Source organism: Struthio camelus, chromosome 36 (genome assembly GCF_040807025.1).
Source record: "Struthio camelus isolate bStrCam1 chromosome 36, bStrCam1.hap1, whole genome shotgun sequence".
Taxonomy (NCBI): Eukaryota; Metazoa; Chordata; class Aves; order Struthioniformes; family Struthionidae; genus Struthio; species Struthio camelus.
The window spans coordinates 820,845-831,414 of NC_090977.1; positions in this window are offsets into that span (position 1 = coordinate 820,845).

Consider the following 10,570-nt stretch of genomic DNA (forward strand, 5'->3'; position numbering starts at 1 on the left):
TGAGCTCGGCCTCCGCGGGCTGGGCCGGGCCCGCCCCGAGCGCTAGGGGCTTGGAGGAGCCCTTGCCGAGCGCGTAGATGCCCGTGGCGGACGCTACGGGTTCGTGCGGGCTTGGGCCAGGCTCTGTGGGCTCCTCCAAGCCCGCAGAGCACGGCAAGGGCCCGCAAGAGCCCACAGAGACCTCCAGAAGCCCCCGCAGAGGCCGCCACGGGCGTCTACGAGCTCGGCAAGGGCTCCTCCAAGCCCGTAGAGGTTGACACAAGCCCGCAGAGGCCGCCACGGGCGTCTGGGAGCTCGGCAAGGGCTCCTCCAAGCCCGTAGAGGTTGACACAAGCCCGCAGAGGCCGCCACGGGCGTCCGGGAGCTCGGCAAGGGCTCCTCCAAGCCCGTAGAGGTTGACACAAGCCCGCAGAGGCCGCCACGGGCGTCTACGAGCTCGGCAAGGGCTCCTCCAAGCCCGTAGAGGTTGACACAAGCCCGCAGAGGCTGCCACGGGCGTCTGGGAGCTCGGCAAGGGCTCCTCCAAGCCCGTAGAGGTTGACACAAGCCCGCAGAGGCCGCCACGGGCGTCTGGGAGCTCGGCAAGGGCTCCTCCAAGCCCGTAGAGGTTGACACAAGCCCGCAGAGGCCGCCACGGGCGTCTGGGAGCTCGGCAAGGGCTCCTCCAAGCCCGTAGAGGTTGACACAAGCCCGCAGAGGCCGCCACGGGCGTCTACGAGCTCGGCAAGGGCTCCTCCAAGCCCGTAGAGGTTGACACAAGCCCGCAGAGGCCGCCACGGGCGTCTACGAGCTCGGCAAGGCCTCCTCCAAGCCCGTAGAGGTTGACACAAACCCGCAGAGGCCGCCACGGGCGTCTACGAGCACGGCAAGGGCTCCTCCAAGCCCGTAGAGGTTGACACAAGCCCGCAGAGGCCGCCACGGGCGTCTGGGAGCTCGGCAAGGGCTCCTCCAAGCCCGTAGAGGTTGACACAAGCCCGCAGAGGCCGCCACGGGCGTCTACGAGCTTGGCAAGGGCTCCTCCAAGCCCGTAGAGGTTGACACAAGCCCGCAGAGGCCGCCACGGGCGTCTGGGAGCTCGGCAAGGGCTCCTCCAAGCCCGTAGAGGTTGACACAAGCCCGCAGAGGCCGCCACGGGCGTCTGGGAGCTCGGCAAGGGCTCCTCCAAGCCCGTAGAGGTTGACACAAGCCCGCAGAGGCCGCCACGGGCGTCTACGAGCTCGGCAAGGGCTCCTCCAAGCCCGTAGAGGTTGACACAAGCCCGCAGAGGCCGCCACGGGCGTCCGGGAGCTCGGCAAGGGCTCCTCCAAGCCCGTAGAGGTTGACACAAGCCCGCAGAGGCCGCCACGGGCGTCTACGAGCTCGGCAAGGGCTCCTCCAAGCCCGTAGAGGTTGACACAAGCCCGCAGAGGCCGCCACGGGCGTCTGGGAGCTCGGCAAGGGCTCCTCCAAGCCCGTAGAGGTTGACACAAGCCCGCAGAGGCCGCCACGGGCGTCTGGGAGCTCGGCAAGGGCTCCTCCAAGCCCGTAGAGGTTGACACAAGCCCGCAGAGGCCGCCACGGGCGTCTGGGAGCTCGGCAAGGGCTCCTCCAAGCCCGTAGAGGTTGACACAAGCCCGCAGAGGCCACCACGGGCGTCCGGGAGCTCGGCAAGGGCTCCTCCAAGCCCGTAGAGGTTGACACAAGCCCGCAGAGGCCGCCACGGGCGTCTACGAGCTCGGCAAGGGCTCCTCCAAGCCCGTAGAGGTTGACACAAGCCCGCAGAGGCCGCCACGGGCGTCTACGAGCTCGGCAAGGCCTCCTCCAAGCCCGTAGAGGTTGACACAAACCCGCAGAGGCCGCCACGGGCGTCTACGAGCACGGCAAGGGCTCCTCCAAGCCCGTAGAGGTTGACACAAGCCCGCAGAGGCCGCCACGGGCGTCTGGGAGCTCGGCAAGGGCTCCTCCAAGCCCGTAGAGGTTGACACAAGCCCGCAGAGGCCGCCACGGGCGTCTGGGAGCTCGGCAAGGCCTCCTCCAAGCCCGTAGAGGTTGACACAAGCCCGCAGAGGCCGCCACGGGCGTCTACGAGCTCGGCAAGGGCTCCTCCAAGCCCGTAGAGGTTGACACAAGCCCGCAGAGGCCGCCACGGGCGTCTACGAGCTTGGCAAGGGCTCCTCCAAGCCCGTAGAGGTTGACACAAGCCCGCAGAGGCCGCCACGGGCGTCTGGGAGCTCGGCAAGGGCTCCTCCAAGCCCGTAGAGGTTGACACAAGCCCGCAGAGGCCGCCACGGGCGTCTGGGAGCTCGGCAAGGGCTCCTCCAAGCCCGTAGAGGTTGACACAAGCCCGCAGAGGCCACCACAGGCAACTACAAGCTCGGCAAGGGCTCCTCCAAGCCCGTAGAGGTTGACACAAGCCCGCAGAGGCCGCCACGGGCGTCTACGAGCTCGGCAAGGGCTCCTCCAAGCCCGTAGAGGTTGACACAAGCCCGCAGAGGCCGCCACGGGCGTCTGGGAGCTCGGCAAGGCCTCCTCCAAGCCCGTAGAGGTTGACACAAGCCCGCAGAGGCCGCCACGGGCGTCTGGGAGCTCGGCAAGGGCTCCTCCAAGCCCGTAGAGGTTGACACAAGCCCGCAGAGGCCGCCACGGGCGTCTACGAGCTCGGCAAGGGCTCCTCCAAGCCCGTAGAGGTTGACACAACCCCGCAGAGGCCGCCACGGGCGTCTACGAGCTCGGCAAGGGCTCCTCCAAGCCCGTAGAGGTTGACACAAGCCCGCAGAGGCCGCCACGGGCGTCTACGAGCACGGCAAGGGCTCCTCCAAGCCCGTAGAGGTTGACACAAGCCCGCAGAGGCCGCCACGGGCGTCTGGGAGCTCGGCAAGGGCTCCTCCAAGCCCGTAGAGGTTGACACAAGCCCGCAGAGGCCGCCACGGGCGTCTGGGAGCTCGGCAAGGGCTCCTCCAAGCCCGTAGAGGTTGACACAAGCCCGCAGAGGCCGCCACGGGCGTCTGGGAGCTCGGCAAGGGCTCCTCCAAGCCCGTAGAGGTTGACACAAGCCCGCAGAGGCCGCCACGGGCGTCTGGGAGCTCGGCAAGGGCTCCTCCAAGCCCGTAGAGGTTGACACAAGCCCGCAGAGGCCGCCACGGGCGTCTGGGAGCTCGGCAAGGGCTCCTCCAAGCCCGTAGAGGTTGACACAAGCCCGCAGAGGCCGCCACGGGCGTCTGGGAGCTCGGCAAGGGCTCCTCCAAGCCCGTAGAGGTTGACACAAGCCCGCAGAGGCCGCCACGGGCGTCTGGGAGCTCGGCAAGGGCTCCTCCAAGCCCGTAGAGGTTGACACAAGCCCGCAGAGGCCGCCACGGGCGTCTGGGAGCTCGGCAAGGCCTCCTCCAAGCCCGTAGAGGTTGACACAAGCCCGCAGAGGCCGCCACGGGCGTCTGGGAGCTCGGCAAGGGCTCCTCCAAGCCCGTAGAGGTTGACACAAGCCCGCAGAGGCCGCCACGGGCGTCTACGAGCTCGGCAAGGGCTCCTCCAAGCCCGTAGAGGTTGACACAACCCCGCAGAGGCCGCCACGGGCGTCTACGAGCTCGGCAAGGGCTCCTCCAAGCCCGTAGAGGTTGACACAAGCCCGCAGAGGCCGCCACGGGCGTCTACGAGCACGGCAAGGGCTCCTCCAAGCCCGTAGAGGTTGACACAAGCCCGCAGAGGCCGCCACGGGCGTCTGGGAGCTCGGCAAGGGCTCCTCCAAGCCCGTAGAGGTTGACACAAGCCCGCAGAGGCCGCCACGGGCGTCTGGGAGCTCGGCAAGGGCTCCTCCAAGCCCGTAGAGGTTGACACAAGCCCGCAGAGGCCGCCACGGGCGTCTGGGAGCTCGGCAAGGGCTCCTCCAAGCCCGTAGAGGTTGACACAAGCCCGCAGAGGCCGCCACGGGCGTCTGGGAGCTCGGCAAGGGCTCCTCCAAGCCCGTAGAGGTTGACACAAGCCCGCAGAGGCCGCCACGGGCGTCTGGGAGCTCGGCAAGGGCTCCTCCAAGCCCGTAGAGGTTGACACAAGCCCGCAGAGGCCGCCACGGGCGTCTGGGAGCTCGGCAAGGGCTCCTCCAAGCCCGTAGAGGTTGACACAAGCCCGCAGAGGCCGCCACGGGCGTCTGGGAGCTCGGCAAGGGCTCCTCCAAGCCCGTAGAGGTTGACACAAGCCCGCAGAGGCCGCCACGGGCGTCTGGGAGCTCGGCAAGGCCTCCTCCAAGCCCGTAGAGGTTGACACAAGCCCGCAGAGGCCGCCACGGGCGTCTGGGAGCTCGGCAAGGGCTCCTCCAAGCCCGTAGAGGTTGACACAAGCCCGCAGAGGCCACCACAGGCAACTACAAGCTCGGCAAGGGCTCCTCCAAGCCCGTAGAGGTTGACACAAGCCCGCAGAGGCCGCCACGGGCGTCTACGAGCTCGGCAAGGCCTCCTCCAAGCCCGTAGAGGTTGACACAAGCCCGCAGAGGCCGCCACGGGCGTCTGGGAGCTCGGCAAGGGCTCCTCCAAGCCCGTAGAGGTTGACACAAGCCCGCAGAGGCCACCACAGGCAACTACAAGCTCGGCAAGGGCTCCTCCAAGCCCGTAGAGGTTGACACAAGCCCGCAGAGGCCGCCACGGGCGTCTACGAGCTCGGCAAGGGCTCCTCCAAGCCCGTAGAGGTTGACACAAGCCCGCAGAGGCCGCCACGGGCGTCTGGGAGCTCGGCAAGGGCTCCTCCAAGCCCGTAGAGGTTGACACAAGCCCGCAGAGGCTGCCACGGGCGTCTGGGAGCTCGGCAAGGGCTCCTCCAAGCCCGTAGAGGTTGACACAAGCCCGCAGAGGCCACCACAGGCAACTACAAGCTCGGCAAGGGCTCCTCCAAGCCCGTAGAGGTTGACACAAGCCCGCAGAGGCCGCCACGGGCGTCTACGAGCTCGGCAAGGGCTCCTCCAAGCCCGTAGAGGTTGACACAAGCCCGCAGAGGCCGCCACGGGCGTCTGGGAGCTCGGCAAGGGCTCCTCCAAGCCCGTAGAGGTTGACACAAGCCCGCAGAGGCCGCCACGGGCGTCTGGGAGCTCGGCAAGGGCTCCTCCAAGCCCGTAGAGGTTGACACAAGCCCGCAGAGGCCACCACGGGCGTCTGGGAGCTCGGCAAGGGCTCCTCCAAGCCCGTAGAGGTTGACACAAGCCCGCAGAGGCCACCACAGGCAACTACAAGCTCGGCAAGGGCTCCTCCAAGCCCGTAGAGGTTGACACAAGCCCGCAGAGGCCGCCACGGGCGTCTACGAGCTCGGCAAGGGCTCCTCCAAGCCCGTAGAGGTTGACACAAGCCCGCAGAGGCTGCCACGGGCGTCTGGGAGCTCGGCAAGGCCTCCTCCAAGCCCGTAGAGGTTGACACAAGCCCGCAGAGGCCGCCACGGGCGTCTGGGAGCTCGGCAAGGGCTCCTCCAAGCCCGTAGAGGTTGACACAAGCCCGCAGAGGCCGCCACGGGCGTCTGGGAGCTCGGCAAGGCCTCCTCCAAGCCCGTAGAGGTTGACACAAGCCCGCAGAGGCCGCCACGGGCGTCTGGGAGCTCGGCAAGGGCTCCTCCAAGCCCGTAGAGGTTGACACAAGCCCGCAGAGGCCGCCACGGGCGTCTGGGAGCTCGGCAAGGGCTCCTCCAAGCCCGTAGAGGTTGACACAAGCCCGCAGAGGCCGCCACGGGCGTCTACGAGCTCGGCAAGGGCTCCTCCAAGCCCGTAGAGGTTGACACAAGGTGACCCACACGAGCCCGCAGAGGCCGACCGAAGTCTGCACAAGCCCGCAGAGGCCACTATGGGTACCTACGAGCTCGGCAAGGGCTCATCCAAGCCTGTAGAGCTTAAGGTGGGCCCACACTAGCCCACGGAGCCCACCACGAGCCCGCACGAACGTGAAGAGGCTGCCACGGGTGTCTACTAGCTCAGCAAGGCCTCCTCCAAACCCTAAAAACCTCGGCCCAAGTACTCACAAGCCCACAGAGCCCAGCACAAGCCCGCACGAGCCCACAGAGGCCGCCACGGGGCTCTGTGAATTCATCAAGGGCTACTCCAAGCTTGTAGAGCTCGGCACAAGCCCGCACGAGCCCACAGAGGTGGCCGTGGGCACCGACGAGATCGTTTAGGTTTCCCCCAAGCCCACAGAGATCGGGAACAGCCCGCACGAGCCCTAGAGACCGGCAAAAGCTTTCAAAAGCCCACAGAGGCAGTCACGGGCATCTAAGAGCTGGGCAAGGGATCCGCCAACCCCGGAGAGCTCAGGTTGGACGCCCCCAAAGGCACTCGGAGCCTCCCCAGACGCCCCGAAAGGCACTCAGAGCCCCCCCGGCCGCCCCCAAAGGCACTCGGAGCCTCCCCGGCCTCCCCGAAAGGCACTCGGAGCCCCCCCGGCCGCCCCCAAAGGCACTCGGAGCCCCCCCGGCCTCCCCGAAAGGCACTCGGAGCCTCCCCGGCCGCCCCCAAAGGCACTCGGAGCCCCCCCGGCCGCCCCGAAAGGCACTTGGAGCCCCCCCGGCCCCCCCGAAAAGCACTCGGAGCCTCCCTGGCCACCCCGAAAGGCCCTCGGAGCCTCCCCGACTGCCCCGAAAGGCACTTGGAGCCTCCCCGGCCGCCCCCAAAGGCACTCGGAGCCCCCCCGGCCCCCCCGAAAAGCACTCGGAGCCCCCCCGGCCGCCCCGAAAGGCACTCGGAGCCTCCCCGGCCGCCCCCAAAGGCACTCGGAGCCTCCCCGGCCGCCCCGAAAGGCACGCGGAGCCCCCCCGGCCGCCCCCAAAGGCGCTCGGAGCCCCCCCGGCCGCCCCCAAAGGCCCTCGGAGCCTCCCCGGCCGCCCCCAAAGGCCCTCGGAGCCCCCCCGGCCGCCCCCAAAGGCCCTCGGAGCCTCCCCGGCCGCCCCGAAAAGCACTCGGAGCCCCCCCGGCCGCCCCCAAAGGCCCTCGGAGCCCCCCCGGCCGCCCCCAAAGGCACTCGGAGCCCCCCCGGCCGCCCCAAAAGGCACTCGGAGCCCCCCCGGCCGCCCCCAAAGGCCCTCGGAGCCTCCCCGGCCGCCCCGAAAAGCACTCGGAGCCCCCCCGGCCGCCCCCAAAGGCACTCGGAGCCCCCCCGGCCGCCCCGAAAGGCACTCGGAGCCCCCCCGGCCGCCCCCAAAGGCACTCGGAGCCCCCCCGGCCGCCCACAAAGGCACTCGGAGCCCCCCCGGCCGCCCCCAAAGGCACTCGGAGCCCCCCCGGCCGCCCCCAAAGGCGCTCGGCGCCTCCCCGCCTGCATCCCCGGACTCCTGGAGCGGGTGCACAACGTTCCCGCGTGGACCGCAGCCGGTCGGCCGCTGCCGTACATCCGCGCGGGCACCGTCTCGGGTTCCTTCGCCCCCGCAGCGGTCGGCCCAGGTCCCTTTCGGGGCTGGTGCGGGCTGGACGCCCGGGTCCCTTGCGGGGAGGGGATCCTCCCGGACCCCTGGGCCCCTAAGCCCTCAATCACTCTGGGAGGGTTTGCATCACATTCCCGAAACGGGGGAGTGTGGAAGGGGGCTATAGGGGCCCCTGGGGACCTATAGGGGTTTCAGGGTGTAGTGTCAGGGGGGCGAGACTATAGGAGCCTCACAGGGGTCTGGGGGGGGTGCGTTCGGGTGTGTAAGGGGGTTGGGGGTCTATAGGGGGTGGGGGGCATGAGGGAGGAGGCCACTGCACCCCCTCCCCATAGGGCCCCCTGCACCTCTATGCGTTCCCCCCCCCGCTCCCCATACACTGCACGCGCCCCCGTGTGCCCCTATGCGACAGCACACCCGCTCTGCGCCCCTATGTACCCCATACACTGCGTGTGCCCCTATGATCCCCGGCACCCTATGTGCCTCTCTACCCCCCCCATGCACATCTATACACCCCTATACAACAATGTACCCCCCCCACCCCTATACCCCCTCTATACTCCTCTACACCCCTATATATCCCATGCACGCCTATCTGGCCATATACCTCCTATATGCAGCCCTATATAGCAGTGGAGCCCTTCTACACACCTATACACCCCCTACCCTCCATGCACCCCCTATATCCCATGCACCACTGTGCACTCCATACACCCCTATACCCCACATACTCCCCTACAGACCCCTACGTGCCGCAATGCACCCCATGAACCCCCTATATGCTGCTATAACCCCTATACCCCCCCATGGACCCCATGCAGCCCCAGGCACCCTGATACTCTCCTCCATACCACCCTATACCCCCCCAAAGCTCCCTATACCCCCCAATACCCCCTATATTCCCTGATACCTCCTATATTGCCTATACCCCCTATATCCACTATGTCCCCTATACTCCTATATCCCTCCATGCCACCATGTCCCACCATAGCACTACAGCCCCTATACCCTCCATATCCCCCTATACCCCCTATATCCCCCTATACCCTCCATACATGCTATACCTCCTCTACCCCCATATTCCTCTATATCCCCCTATACCCCCATATCCCCCTATACCCTCTATATCCCTCCATACCCCCTATATCCCCCTATACCCTCCATACATGCTATACCTCCTCTACCCCATATTCCTCTATATCCCCCTATACCCCCTATATCCCTCCATACCCCCTATACCCTCCATACATGTTATACCTCCTCTACCCCCATATTCCTCTATCTCCCCCTATACCCCTTATATCCCTCCATACCCCCTATACCCTCCATACATGCTATACCTCCTCTACCCCATATTCCTCTATATCCCCCTATACCCCCTATATCCCTCCATACCCCCTATATCCCCCTATACCCTCCATACATGCTATACCTCCTCTACCCCCATATTCCTCTATATCCCCCTATACCCCTTATATCCCTCCATACCCCCTATATCCCCCTATACCCTCCATACATGCTATACCTCCTCTACCCCCATATTCCTCTATATCCCCCTATACCCCTTATATCCCTCCATACCCCCTATATCCCCCTATACCCTCCATACATGCTATACCTCCTCTACCCCCATATTCCTCTATATCCCCCTATACCCCCTATATCCCTCCATACCCCCTATATCCCCCTATACCCTCCATACATGCTATACCTCCTCTACCCCCATATTCCTCTATATCCCCCTATACTACCCATATCCCCCTATACCTCCATAACCCCCTACACCACCCATACCCCCAATGTCCCCTATATCCCCCATAACCCCTATATCCGTTATACCTCCCATATCATGCTATACCCCCACGTGCCCCACAACCCCTATATCCCTCTATACCCCCCCATACCTCCTACACCCCTTGTATGCCCTGTATCCCCTCCCCCCACCCCTGCCTCCTATACCCCTTATATCCCTTATCCCCCCCCCCATAGCCCCTCCCCTCCCCGCCCCGGCGGTGGGCGGAGCCGGCTCCCTCCGCCCCGCCCCGCCCCGCCCCGCCGACCTCACCTCCCTCCCTCCCGCTCCCCCGCCAGCCAATCGGTAGCCGGCTCGGCGCCTCGCCCCGCCCCCGCCTTCCGCGCGGCGCGGCCAATGGGAGGCGCCGGCGGGGCGGCGGGGGCGGGGCGGGGGGAGGCGAAGCTATAAGAAGGGCGCGGCGGCGCCGGCCGCCATTTTACAGCGGCGGCGGCGGCGATGACGGCGGATGGCGGCGGCTTCGCCTCCCCGCTGCCGCGCCGTGAGTAGCGCCCGGGGGGGGGGGGGGCGCTCCTCGGACGCCTGGGCCCCCTCTCTGGGGGTGTTGGGGGGCTCCCCGGACGCCTGGGCCCCCTCTCTGGGGGTGTTGGGGGGCTCCCCGGACGCCTGGGCCCCCATGACACCAGTCAGGACCCCAGTGACACCCACCAGGACCCCCATGACACTCGTGACACCTGACGGGACTGCTGGGACCTCCGTCAGGACCCCAGTGACACCCACCAGGAGCCCCGTGACACTCGTGACACCTGACGGGACTGCTGGGACCTCCGTCAGGACCCCAGTGACACCCACCAGGAGCCCTGTGACACTCGTGACACCTGACGGGACTGCTGGGACCTCCGTCAGGACCCCAGTGACACCCACCAGGAGCCCTGTGACACTCGTGACACCTGACGGGACTGCTGGGACATCCGTCAGGACCCCAGTGACACCCACCAGGAGCCCTGTGACACCCGTGACACCTGACGGGACTGCTGGGACATCTGTCAGGACCCCTGTGACACTCGTGACACCTGACGGGACTGCTGGGACATCCGTCAGGACCCCAGTGACACCCACCAGGACCCCTGTGACACCTGCTGGGACCCCCATAGGACACCCATGACACCTGCTGGCACACCCATGATACCTGTTAGGACCCCCATGACGCTCGTGACACCTGTCGGGACTCCTGGGACATCTGTCAGGACCCCCGTGACACCAGTCAGGACTCCATTGACACCCACTGGGACACCCGCTGGGACCCCAGTGACACCCAGGACACCTGTCCGGACCCCTGGGACACTTGCTGGGACACCCATGATACCTGTCAGGACTCCAGTGACACCCACCAGGACCCCCATGACCCCCACTGGGACACGCGTGACACCCACCGGGATGCTGGGGGCCACCCTTGGGTCCCCC